The 13877-nt window shown below is 46.5% G+C and overlaps 1 protein-coding gene across 2 annotated transcripts in view; it reads right to left on the bottom strand.

The window, feature by feature from the left end:
- Positions 1-12088, bottom strand: part of TMPRSS11E (transmembrane serine protease 11E) — a 395553-nt gene extending 383465 nt beyond the window's left edge. The window contains exon 1 of one of the 2 annotated variants that reach the window (XM_086961914.1): positions 11972-12088. The gene's annotated coding sequence lies outside the window, so the exon portion shown is untranslated. The remainder of the gene's footprint in view (positions 1-11971) is intronic. The other variant, XM_086961915.1, reaches the window with a different exon arrangement.
- Between the last annotated feature and the right edge of the window lie 1789 nt (positions 12089-13877).

Genomic DNA, 13877 nt, shown 5'->3' with positions numbered 1-13877 from the left:
TCTTCTCAAGAATTTGTTTTCTTCTGTCTGTATTTGCTGTGCTTTATTATCCATGAAGCCCCACACTTCTGCCCCATAGGACACCTTCGCACAGCAAATTGACCTGTACAAATTCATTATCTGCTCTGGGGACCATTTTCCTAGTCTTTGGCCATACCCCATAATGGCTCCTACCGATGCTGCCAGTTTCATTGAGTGCTTCTCTACCAGAGGTTTAAAATTAAGGTGGTTGTCGAATAGTACCCCCAGGTATGAAACGGTCTTAACCTGGTCTATCTTGTGTGACCCAATGTGATAGATGAAATTCCCTTTTGTCAGTTGCCCTGCTGACATAATATAGGATTTTTCCAGGTTTGTCGATAGGTCCAATTTGTCCATGAACCTGACAAAACCGTCGATCAACTTTTGTAATCCTAGAGGGGTTCTTGCAAGCAAAACCGCGTCATCCGCGTATAGTAGTACGGGCACTGCACGATGACCAATTTGGGGTGAGTCCACCTTGAGTTTGAGGAGATCTTTTTCCAGCGAGTTAATGTATATGGAAAAAAGAAAGGGCACGAGGATACATCCCCGCCTTACTCCGCTGGTGCAGGCAAAGGGATCGGTCTTTTTTCCCTCTTGTGTGTACCTCACGCTGGCGGTAGTGTTCCAGTGGAGGTTTTGCAGGGTATCCACTAGCGGTTGATCCACTCCTAAATCTAACAGCATGGCCCAAAGCTTTCTTCTGTTTACGCGGTCAAAAGCCGCTGAGAGGTCCATAAACCCCATGTGAATGGACCCCTTCCCCGCGATGGTATATTTAGCTATCAGAAGATATAAGTTCAAGCATTGGTCGGTGGTGGATCTGCCCTCCCTGAAGCCATATTGAATTTCCGAGAGGATCTGATGCCTCTCGGCCCAATCTTGTAGCCGCTGTAAAATTACTCGCCCCAATACTTTTGCGGTCACGTCAATAAGTGAAATGGGTCGGTAACATTGAGGGTCATCGCGGTTCCCTTTTTTGTAAATAGGGACTATAGTCGCTGTTGACCAGGAGCGAGGCAGCCCTGCCACCACAGCCTCGTCCAAAACCCTGGTGAGCAGCGGGGCCCATAGCTCGGGTTTGCTTAAGAATAAGTCAGGTGGAATTCCATCCGGGCCGGGTGCTTTATTTTTGCTGAGCCCTTTAATTCCCATTTCGACTTCTTTCAGGGTAAGATCCAATTTGGCCGGCTGAAAGCTCCTTAATACATCCCCCTGGGTTGAATAGCTTAAGTGATTATATAGACTCTGAAAATGGATCTGCCATTGATCCGGCAGGATGATGTTCGTTATTTTTGGGGCATCTTGGTCCTGGAAACATGGGGAATTAATGACTTTCCAGAAACTTACAGAATCTTTCCTTTCAGCAACGTCCCTTAGGTCCTCCCAGGCTTGATTTTGTTAGCTTTGTTTACGCATCTTCTGTGCTTTTTTGTAATCCGCTCTGTTCTGTGCGATCGAGATCTTATCCCTTGGTTTTGCATGGAGGCTGATTTTCAGCTTTTTAAGCGCCTTGGTACAGGTCGAGTCAAACCAACGTGGATTTGAAGGCGCTTTACTAGCCCCAGTAGACATTAGGAGTTTGTTTACATGGGACGCAATTTGTTCAAATGCCCTGACCACCAGAACTCCATCCATGCTTGGGTCAAGACATATGTTTATTACTTCTGAACCCTCTGCTATCAGTCTTCGATAGAATCTGTCCCCATCAATCCTGGCCCATTTGATTCTTCTTCCCTGGTCCACTGCTTTTTCCATGGTGTCAGATCTCTTTGAACCCAGATTAAAATCAAGGCCTTCTATTGTGATAATAACCGGATTGTGGTCACTAAAGATGCTAGTGTCTATTATAGTTTTACTGATATTTCTTTTTAATAAAGGGGAGACTAGAATAAAGTCGATGTAGGAGTGGCAACCTCTTCCTTTGTATGTTGGGGTTAGTTCTCCTTTTTCGCCCAGCACAACAAGATCTAGTGTTTGAATCAGATTATGCCTTTTCGTTAGTCTCTCCAGGTCCCATCCCTCTTTTGAGTGCGTAAAATGTGGGCCTTTCATTATTGTGCATCTCGACCAGTCTTTATTAAAAGGTTTGAGTTTATCACAGAGGTGGCAATTAAAATCCCCCGTGAGTATTAAACTTCGGCGGTTTGGTGTCTTGTTTAGGGAGTTCAAATTTTCTAGACAGGCATCAAGCTCGTTTACGGCTGTTCCCTTTTCCATCATGCCAGGAGCGTTATACCAGTTAACTAGAAAAAAGTTTAGTCTTTTTGAGTCAAACCTTAGTACTTGGAGGTTATTTGAGGCCCAGTTGATGTTTGACCAGGTGCCCTGGATGTCTAGATTGACATATGTTACCAGTCCCCCACTAGCTCTCCCCGAGGATACCTTTTTGGCCGGAACAGAAAAACTTTTATAGCCCTCTAAGCTATAGTTGTTTATTTCAGTGACCCATGTTTCTTGCAGGCATATGATTTGGAATTTATTTATACAGCTGAGCCAATCTTGGGATTCGAATTTGGCCGCTAATCCTGCTATATTCCAGGATACGACTTGTGAGTTTTCGTAACATTTTTCCTTTAAGTTTCCTGTTAGATCTCCTAATGGGAATACTGTCTGTTTTTCCGCTTTGTCTAATGTATCTGGGCTGGGATGTAAGCTGGGTTGTGGGCTACAAAGAGTTGCTGGTGTGTTCTGTGTGATGGATGGCCTGTGTATTGGGGATTTTGTCGGGTCACCTTTTCCCCTACTTCTGTTGTAGCTGCCCCCTATGCTGTGCGCGGGTTCTAATCTGTTTCCCGCCCCCTTGCTCCTTCCTATTATGGGTGGACTTGGCTCCTTCAGCCTTATCTTATTGGGGGGTTGTGTGTCCCGTCCCTGTCAGTCGACCTCTTCGAGTACGCTAAACCTGTTCCAGTGTGCATGCTGCATTAGGAAAGGGTCATAGTTTGGGGTCGCGTAATGTGGCATTTGCCAATGAGGAAGTCTATGTTGGGGGACCATTTGGGGCATTCTGATCATTGGTGGTCTCTTGCTCTGCAGGGGTCTATGAGGGGCAAATGGGTAAAAGTAGGATAAGTGTACCGGGTGAATTTGTGAGTGGGTATAATTGGGGGGCGCATTGCAGATAAAATTAACAGCTGCAATGTCTCTGAAATTTATCGTGATTATGTCCCCTGCTATAGTCTTTGTGCCATTGCCGATCCACTCCCCCCTTCGTACTGATAGGATCTCCCCATGAATGTTAGGGGGTAATGGTCTGTGTATTTGTAACCACTGTGCACACTTATTTTTTAACTCTACTTGTGTCTCCCTTTTGCCCTCTCTTAGAGGTGGGACACCTGTTAAAATGACCACGAATGGTAAAGCTTCAGGCGGGAGATTAATTGTCCTGAAGCGGGTTGCAGTTTTGTTTTCTTTAGTTGTGGTTGGGGTCGAATTAGTCTTATATGGCGCCTTGGGAGTTTGCCCATTATTTCCTTGAGATGTTTGAGTGGGTTCAGGGGGTAGTTTGTTAATTTCAGTGAGTGTCTGTTTATTAGTTTTGCCTACGGTTGGTGAAGTAACAGCCTTTTGAGTTTCTTTAGTGCTTTTTTGTGTGACTCTGGTAGGGTTGTTTGCTGCCTTGTCCGATGTTAGACTGGCTTTATCCTTTATTGGTCTTTTAGGTATGGCCTCGTTTTGTTTTGTTAGTGTGCCCTCTTGAGCGGGTTGGCCTTTCAGACCAACACCCTTGTTGTTTATGAGTGATGTTAGTCTGTCTATCTTGGCTATTAGAGGTTTTAATAGCACAGTGATGGAATGTTCTAGGTCCGTTTTGAGTTCCGCCACCATGTTGGTAATCCAGCAGGGTATTCCTGGCGTAGATGGATTTATGGGCGTCACCAGATTGTGATTCCTGGTTTTGATTGGGCCTTTTTTGCCTCCGCATTTGGAGCCGTCCTTAGGCAAGGTTTTTTCCATGGTGTGTAGTTTCCTGCTGTTTTTGTTTGTTTGTGGGTCCGTTCGCTCCCTACTACTTTCGGCGGGTGCCTGAGCACAAGGGAAGTCGGCGAAAGAAGAGGGAGTAATGGCCAAACTAATGTCCGGGTCATCTGCCGAGTCTAGGGAAACTGCAGATGAGTTGATAAGAATTTCCTGGGTGTCTTGGACAATAGTCACGGGTGGTAGGGACAGCTTTCTCTCCGTGTTTGCGATGGCATTAGATACCGCCCCTATAGTTTGTTTAAGCATCTTATCAATTGCGGTTAATGTTGGTAATGGTGGGGGGGGGGTCCACTTTAGATTTTGTGCTTGACCTTAATGTGGGCATCTTGGACATCTTAACAGTCTTCCTCATAGTCTGACGAAGTGGGGGTGCGATGGCAAAGGGTGGAGGAGAATGAGTCACGATTAAATACCTGGTGTGCGCGGTGCCTTGATAGACTTTGGGGGGGTGGCCCAGCCCAGCCTCCTCGTGCCTCTGAGGGCCACAGAGGGCCCGCCCTTTGCCCGGGCTTAGCCCCGGGCGTCCCGCGGAGCTGAGGGCTTGCTGTTTTAATAGCCCCTCCTGGCGCCTTAATCGCGCGTCAGGGAACGCGCCGCCGCCGCAATGTCTGCCGGGATTTGGAGTCCCGGAGCGGCGGTGGCGTACCTGGTGATGGCGGTCGCTGTAGATGGTGCTGTCCGGCGTGGCTTGGGTCCGCAACGTGTCTTTCTGCCAAGTAAGGGTAAAGGTTTGTCTCCCACCGCTCCACCGAGGGCTTGCTGTTTTTATAGCCCCTCCTGGCGCCTTAATCGCGCGTCAGGGAACGCGCCGCCGCCGCAAAGGCTGCCGGGATTTGGAGTCCCAGAGCGGCGGTGGCGGGCCTGGTGATGGCGGTCGCTGTAGATGGTGCTGTCCGGCGTGGCTTGGGTCCGCAAAGTGTCTTTCTGCCAAGTAAGGGTAAAGGTTTGTCTCCCACCGCTCCACCGAGGGCTTGCTGTTTTTATAGCCCCTCCTGGCGCCTTAATCGCGCGTCAGGGAACGCGCCGCCGCCGCAAAGGCTGCCGGGATTTGGAGTCCCGGAGCGGCGGTGGCGTGCCTGGTGATGGCGGTCGCTGTAGATGGTGCTGTCCGGCGTGGCTTGGGTCCGCAACGTGTCTTTCTTCCAAGTAAGGGTAAAGGTTTGTCTCCCACCGCTCCACCGATGGCTTGCTGTTTTTATAGCCTCTCCTGGCGCCTTAATCGCGCGCCAGGGAATGCGCCGCCGCCGCAAAGGCTGCCGGGATTTGGAGTCCCGGAGCGGCGGTGGCGTGCCTGGTGATGGCGGTCGATGTAGATGGTGCTGTCCGGCGTGGCTTGGGTCCGCAACGTGTCTTTCTGCCAAGTAAGGGTAAAGGTTTGTCTCCCACCGCTCCACCGAGGGCTTGCTGTTTTTATAGCCCCTCCTGGCGCCTTAATCGCGCGTCAGGGAACGCGCCGCCGCCGCAAAGGCTGCCGGGATTTGGAGTCCCGGAGCGGCTGTGGCGTGCCTGGTGATGGCGGTCGCTGTAGATGGTGCTGTCCGGCGTGGCTTGGGTCCGCAACGTGTCTTTCTGCCAAGTAAGGGTAAAGGTTTGTCTCCCTAGTCATAGATATTCCACGAGTGGAGTGGAGCCAAGCACCTTGATATGGTCTGCAGATCCTCCATTCATGAGGTTTGTAGCAGTGCTTCATTTTGTTGTCGTCATTTTGTTGCCACGAGAGCAGGCCAATGTGCTATTCTGAAGGATGCTTTAGATGCAATATTGAAGCATGTATTGACTTCCAATGCTAGTCTAAATGCATCCGCGGATCTCACCACCGCTAAAAATGAATGTGATGCCTGAATCCAGGAATTAACTGCACACAGGTGACCAGATACATTTTCCAAAGGCTCATGCCACTCGCAGCATTGGAACCCATGTGCAATAGTGTTCATTCAATTTTTTTGATCTATAAAGATGTTTTTGTTAAAATCTGCTAACTCTGCAGCCAGGGACGATTTAATTGGCAAATGCGTAAATCCACTTGTGGGCACAAAACAGTACCATACATGTTTGCGGGTTCTTTACTTATATCTCATGTGTAGTATTTGCTGCAGCAATGGTGACTTCTGAGTTGCGCTGAGGAAATGGTCTACTTGGATCTCCCCATGCACACTTTGGTAAGCATTAATGGATTCAGAATAGTGCAGTACATTTTCTTGCCTCCCACCACTCAACCTCTCAGATAGCTCTGCATTATTTTCAGGTGGTGTTGCAAGTGTGAATTTAAAGCTGTGTGTGCATTTTATAAAGAAGAGGCCCATTGTATACACTACATTTTTCCACTAAGGGGATGCCTCAGATTCAATCATATGAGAAGAAGCTCCACTATTGCAGGTTTTAACACTTAAGAAAATAGGCCTCCAAAGAAGTTTAAGCCACAACATTGAGGGGCAGCCTGCCTCTGACTGGTCACTGGACAATCACCGTGCTAGCAGGAAAAATGTTGAAATTGGCTCGTCCCTCTACACTAATGCAGAATGTCATCCTTCCCAGTAATAAGACTTGCCCTCTATACATTCTCATGCCCTATAGTATGCTGCTTTACTGCCATTGTATGCTGCGATAACCCCATGCTTGAAGGTGTAGCAACAGCCTTGTGGAAGCAAAGGACAAAACCAGCAAAAAAGAGGCTAGTCAAACATGGCGACGTGACAGGAGCAAGAAAGGAAGAAGGTCAGTAGAAGTAAAAAATGTAAACATGTGGAGAACAATAATGAGACACAGAAACATTAGCAAAAAGAACATTCCAGTCTATGAAGATTCCCGGAACCTATATACATCAAGAATTTCTCTACACATGAAAAACACATTTATTTCCTCTTCACTTTGTAGCATAAGTACACATGACACATCTCCCGAGTACTGGCACACTCAGAACGCTGCACCAAAGTCAAAAACTTTGCAAAGTGGAGCCACCTCAACAGAAGGTCCTTATCCAGGGGTATTTACACTATGTTGTTCTCAAACAGAACACAATGCACACCCTCCCTATTGTGAAATCAACCTTAGTGCCAACTTTCTATCCTCTCCTTTGAGTGAGGGAATCAAAGCCTCTTTTTCCATATAATTTAAACCCCAAGGTACATCTGGAAAGCTACTCTACGAACAACGTGATACACAGCTCAAATCTATCATCCCAGGCCGATAATAGGCCGGGACGGAAGTTTAACCGGCAGGAAGGCAACGCTAACTCTACTACAGTGACACAGCCCTGAGGAAGTCGCTGGTCACATACCCACAGCGACAAAACACGTGTTGGCGGGAGAAATTGAAATGAACAACAAACCAGTAACATCATACTAAATCGCTTTGTTCGTTATAATTTACTGCACTGATAAATGTGTAGAAGGAAATCACATACTTATGTGTGCTAGGGCATGGTAGCAATTTACCCCTGTAAATGTTTGATGAATTCCTGAAAGCAGTACATTTGCACCATTGCTTTGGAGTAAACCTATTGGTGTTAAATGTGTTGCATTTCTTTATGAATCGGACCCAGAGTGTTTAGTTTTTTATGCATTGGTACAAGTGCTTACTTTGTAAAAGAAAAAGTGCCAGGGCCCTCATCAAGCCACTGTAGCTTGGATCACTTGTTGCCCATGCCTGTGCTGCCAATGACAGTGCTAACACACTGACTACCATCAATCTCCTACAAGTGTGACAATTCAGACTATTGCAGGTGCTCAAAGCTTTAAGAACTGCCTGGGGCAGGCATTCGTCATTTTTATTTTATATTGAATTAATAAACAATTGTTTTGCTCATTGATAAATTAGTCAAACAGTGCCACCATGTGGCAGACATTCATGAGTGCCTGTGTTGACAATTAAGTGCCGAGCATCAAAAATCACAGGCCCAAATTAAGCACTATTTGGTACATCTACGAACAGTATGCTCAACATTGGGACTACCAAAAGGAGATATTCAGTATTTTTTCGCAGGAGGAGTGAAAAGATTTGCTCAGGACTGCCACCATTTCTCTCAAAACACAAAGCAGAGCCTCCATTTTTGACATGTTTTAAACACCTTTTGGGAATTGATGACTTTATTCTGGTAAAATCTGTTCCTCCATTCCGCAGAGGATTTCTTTTTAACCCTTTGATAGTTTGAGGTATGACATTTGTTTGAGGATCTAAACCTTGGCTCTTTCAAGAATTAGTCATTTTAAAAGGTAGTCAGTCCAGTAGCATAGCTTGAATGTCATGGGCCCTAATGAGTGCAAGGAAAATGCCCCCTTTGACAGCTGTTTTTGAAGTAAAATACAACAATTATCAGAGTCTAATGGGCTTCTGAGAGTTCTGTGCCCCCGTTCCACATAACGTGTTGCACCAATGGAAGCTGTGCCCATCAGTCAGTCTCTTCACCAAGGGCCACGGCAGCCTCAACAGTGCAGGGTGTTACTATCCTTTAGGGGATCCTTATTCAGCCCGAGTTCTATGAATAACTGTGAGATATGACCAATTTGAGGGGCGCCTCACCACAATATGCTGGTTGGGGGCAATTAATTTGTGAAACGGCTCTGTATTTTACAGTTAGTACTATGAAGAAGAATATTTACGCCATAGCACCTCAATCTACAATGAAAACTTTGAGAGCTGAGATTGCACTGTAAGTCAGAGTTCAGTAAGTACAGACAGAGGCTTTCCAGGGCATAGGCAAAATAAGCAATTGGCAAGGATAGTCAATCAAAATTCTCTTTCACTCTCTGTTTGTATTTCTCCCTCTTTCACTATTTCCACCCCTCTTTCTTTCTCTACCTCTCATCTGGTTTTTCTTCTATCTCCACCTACCTGCCTACTACTGCCTAGCCCTAACTCACCACTCTCTACTTGTCTAACTACCTCTCTTTCTGTACCTCACTTGTCTCTTGCTCTATCATCTCTCTCACTTAACTTCTCACAATATTTGACACTCTAATTCTCTTTCTACAGTAATTTACTTTTGTGTCTTGCTGTCTTTTGTCTTTCTACCTCACCTTTCGCCACTTCGTCTCTCTGGCTCTATGTTGTTGTATCCCATCTCTCTATCTCACAAACCACTGTCAATCAATAGTTTATTGTTTAGTTAGTTAAAACCAAAACAATATTTTATCATAATAAAACATAGTACATAATACAGCAGAATTCATTGTTGAAAGAAGCTTAAGAGTGTTAGATCCATGTGCGGGTATGCTATTTGACTTGTGGCTTGTCATAGCTGTGACCGCAAGCTTCATTCTTAAAAAAAAAAAAAAAATGTCACAAGAAAATTAAAAATTACATCTGAGGTTTGTTAACTGTCAGCGGTCTTTTGAGTAATTCTTCTGCAGAACCTAGCATGGAACTTTGTATTAAAATGGTTGTGTTCGTTTGATTAACTAGTCTAGACCATTCTGCCATTAGAATGGCTGGTACAAGCAGGGATGTTACGAACATGAATGTATCAAAATTTTAAATCTGTGTACGTGCCCAAATGTTTAAAATCTGTGCAAATGCACAAATATTTAAAAAGGCTATTGCCCAAGTTTTTAATTAAGTGTCAGAACGGCATGTGCAATCTTGTTCGAATGCGCAAGCTTATGGGGGTATCAGCTCGAAGTCCTGCAATTTCATTGAGTTTAGACGTGCAAGATTTATAGGATTGTCAGTTCTCCCTGGCAAGAGGCCGTCATTGTTGATCCCCACTTTCTTAGTATTCTACCTCGTTCCGCGAAGTATTTGCCGAACTGTGCTAGGACCTTTGGAGTAACGGATGTATATTCCAATAAAAATGCTTCCTTGCATGATCTTATCTCATATTGCATAAAGGTATGCCTCAAATACCTGCATCTCTGTGGTAATAAGCTTGCACAGCAGCATACAAGATGGGCAACTGATTTAGAGGGGTATTTACACAGCCTGCATTGCTCCTGCCCCAGAGCCAGGTTTTTCCAATGTGCCCTGTACTCCCTGATTGGTGGTATTAGCAGCCTAACAGATAGATTGTTCTTTAATGTGTACTTTCCAATTGCTGCTCTCAAGTATGGTTCGCAGAGAGAGGCTTCATGGGATACTGCAAGCTCCTCCGCACCTTTGATGGCTCTTGTCTTATTTAGGTCCAGATCCCTCTGGGCCTTCTTGGCCTGTGCCTTTAGTTTGCTTTTTAGTTGTACTTTGCTGATTAAGAGAGCTAACAAGAGTGCTGGATCCAAGTTTAACGCTGATCCTGTTAGTTCCAGGTACTACATCAGATGCTTTTCTTGTCCAGGAACATTGCCATAAGGGCACCTAAGTTATGTCCTTTTTTGCATGCTACATCCATGCTTACAGGATTTAACTCCAGGCGTATTAAAGTGCACCTCGCATTCCAAATATCTTCTTGTAGGACAGTGTGCGGTACCGCTCTGGTGTCTCTGTTAGCCTTCCTGGATAGACGAGGTGTCATAGCTTACTGTTGGTACACGTTTAGCCCCGATGACTCTTCGAATTGCCTCAGCTGATTATGGTGGAGCATAGACAGAGCATGCATGGTTCTTGCTGCTTTAGAGGCCATTTCCTTTGTCTGCAGGGTGTGTTTACCTGTGTCCGCCAACCAAAGTAGAAGGTAGTTGTACTTGGAGTCAATGTCAACCTTTAGTGGGCCGAGTTGCCATTTGAGTTAACGTATTTGGGGGCATTGGCCGAAAATCAGGACTTTTGTTTTCCCTGCATTTGCTTTTTTTTTATGGAGGGTATTGTTATGTGTGTAAAATGTCCGGGGGCCTCCGCATCCCAATGCGCGTCTGGTCCGTCAAGTCCAAGTCGTCCGCATACAGTATTATTGGCAGTTTCTTTCGTCCTAGCAATGGTGGAAAGGTTCTGCCTCACAAACCACCGATCCCCTTCTTTCTCTGTACCTCTCAACTCCCTTTACCGCAGCTGTTTTAAGCTCACCCCTCATGAGGGCTTACATTAGTTTAAAATGAATAATAAACGTATCCTTGTTGCAAAGAGGGGGCCCAATGTGTCATGCCCTGGGTCCCAAAAATTCTTAAGACAGACTGGAAAGTAAGTACGTCTCTCTCCTAAATCATTAAACACACATATCTTCTCAAGAGATGTTTCATGGAATGTGCAAAGTGGGCAAATGGCCAGGACCCACAACTTCCAAGACCCCCCCTGAAAAGCTGACGTTTCTGTCTACTTGACACCATGGGGGTTAATTTTCCAAAATGCCAGGGGCAGTGGAAGTGGCATAACACACCATTTGACTGTTACCTTGTCTCACGCACACATGCTTACACATACACAGTCACATAAACACACTATCACCTGCAAGCACTCATACAACAGACATTTAAAATCATTTTTGCTTACCTTATCTGCTAGATAGGGTCACATTTCAGCTCATTGTCCTTAATTTTTTATTACACCAATACTAAATAATAGTACTCATTATTTTTGTAATAAAACATGTAAGAGAAATACAGAACGGTGGAACTTCAACCGATAGTCATTAGGAAGGGCCCCTCTGATCCAAGCTCTGGTTTTGCCACCTGTAGCCCAGGTGTCGCAAAGGCAGTGCCAGGGTGTGCAAGGGGGCAAGCCAGGGCTCTGGGGTCACAGCAGCGTCCCTGGCGACCCCTAAATGGCGTCCATGCCATTGACACCCCATTTCTCTTTCACAACCTCGCTCTACCTAATTCTCCTCTGAAACTGCCTCTCTCTACGCAGTGTCTTCGTAGGTATTTAGGGGCAGTGAACAAGACATTTTTCAGCTGTTTTTGCGTGTCTTGTGTCTGAGATTTCAACATAATTCTGTATTGTCACGAGAACTTGAAACAGCGGGAAATCGGTAATAAAATTCAAAGTTGTTCTGAACAGCGCCCCCAAAATATGTCTTGCCCGTTCCCTGGGAATCTTTCACGCGACCCTGCTCTCCTCACCTCAATATCCGTCGAAACAAATGAGAACGTGCAAAGACACTTACCTTCATAGGTCCTGCTGAGAACGCGTCCCCTTTGACCTCAGCCTGCTTGTGACATACGGGGCCTGGTGATACGTCCACCCGTGGCTGAACATAGTGTGGCTTCGACTGGTGATATCGAAGGCTGCAGGGGTTGGACTAAAGTGCAGAGAAAACAAACCCAAGCGCACAGGGAAGTTAAAACTTGTCTAACAGGTCTGGAGACGTGGTGACAGCTGCCATCGTGAAATGATAACAGCCATGAGAACGGAGGCGTGTGGGTAGAGCGGCCAGGGCAGCACGGGGTTAAATTAGAAGTAAAGAAGGGCAAGTAAATGTAAAAGCACCGAAGGGCGTGTAGTCTCTTAATAGCAGCCGTTACATTAATAAGCTGCTGGCGAACTTGCATTGTCTAATTCTAGCTGCCTTTCTCGCGCAGGCGCGCGCCCGCTTCGGCGCACTCGCGCGTGGGTGCTTGCTCTCACCTGCGTGCACCCTGGAACGCAAGTCTGTTTAATTGTTTAATTGGGGGCCAACGTTGCCACGTGTGATACGTAAGATCTTTAAAAATCCAGGTCTTGATTCGGTGGACCATGGTCACAAGGAAGACAGTGAGAGGAGAAGCAAAGACACTGAATGAAGAATTTTGGGGGTTCTCCGGAGCCAATGCAGATGCTCCATAGAATGAAAACAGCAGATGTGTTTAAAAAAACAGCTTAGTTACAGCATGTAAAGTTTTTGTCATGTTGCCTTGGCTTTCCACTCTTGCACCACTGTCTACCAACTCAGACAGGAAGCAACCTTCCAGTGTGGGTCTGGTTGGAGTTCCCTGTAAGGCTGGCATAGGTTCTCGACTGCGTTCGTCGCTTGCTATAAACCCTGGCCACTGGAAGTATGCGATTCTGTGGCTTTGGAGGCCAGACTCTGGCAATAAATCCAGAAAAGTCAAGCCAGTAATAAATATGCAAACAAAACAGGTGATGGACCGAATGTGGATCGATGTCACACATTCACCCCAGTCCAAAGATCTGGGCCCTAATCCATCGTTTTTTTTGCACTCCACACCACCCTGGGTTAGACAATGGCGATATGCAAATCAGCTCTGACCCTGTGCCCCATGGGAACAGTCCAGTCCGAACTACAAAAGCCATGTCCTTCCCAGAACGGAATCAAGCATCCGAGGACCGGACCGGTTTCGAGGTAACACCTCTCATCAGCCCGTAACACCTCTCATCTAGCTTGACTCCAGTGGTGTGGAGTGCCTGGGACCCACGTCTGAGCATCCCCAGCGCACTTATGGCGAATTTGCAAACAAAACAGGTGATGGACCGAATGTGGATCAATGTCACACATTCACCCCAGTCCAAAGATCTGGGCCCTAATCCATCGTTTTTTTGCACTCCACACCACCCTGGGTTAGACAATGGCGATATGCAAATCAGCTCTGACCCTGTGCCCCATGGGAACAGTCCAGTCCGAACTACAAAAGCCATGTCCTTCCCAGAACGGAATCAAGCATCTGAGGACCGGACCGGTTTCGAGGTAACACCTCTCATCAGCCCAGCTAGCTTGACTCCAGTGGTGTGGAGTGCCTGGGACCCACGTCTGAGCATCCCCAGCGCACTTATGGCGAATTTGCAAACAAAACAGGTGATGGACCGAATGTGGATCAATGTCACACATTCACCCCAGTCCAAAGATCTGGGCCCTAATCCATCGTTTTTTTGCACTCCACACCACCCTGGGTTAGACAATGGCGATATGCAAATCAGCTCTGACCCTGTGCCCCATGGGAACAGTCCAGTCCGACCTACAAAAGCCATGTCCTTCCCAGAACGGAATCAAGCATCCGAGGACCGGACCGGTTTCGAGGTAACACCTCTCATCAGCCCGGCTAGCTTGACTCCAGTGGTGTGGAGTGCCTGGGACC

This window comes from Lissotriton vulgaris, chromosome 3_1 (assembly GCF_964263255.1).
Source record: "Lissotriton vulgaris chromosome 3_1, aLisVul1.2, whole genome shotgun sequence".
Lineage (NCBI taxonomy): Eukaryota > Metazoa > Chordata > Amphibia > Caudata > Salamandridae > Lissotriton > Lissotriton vulgaris.
Note: the sequence above shows the minus strand (reverse complement) of the source record. Positions and strands in the feature narration are given on the sequence as shown.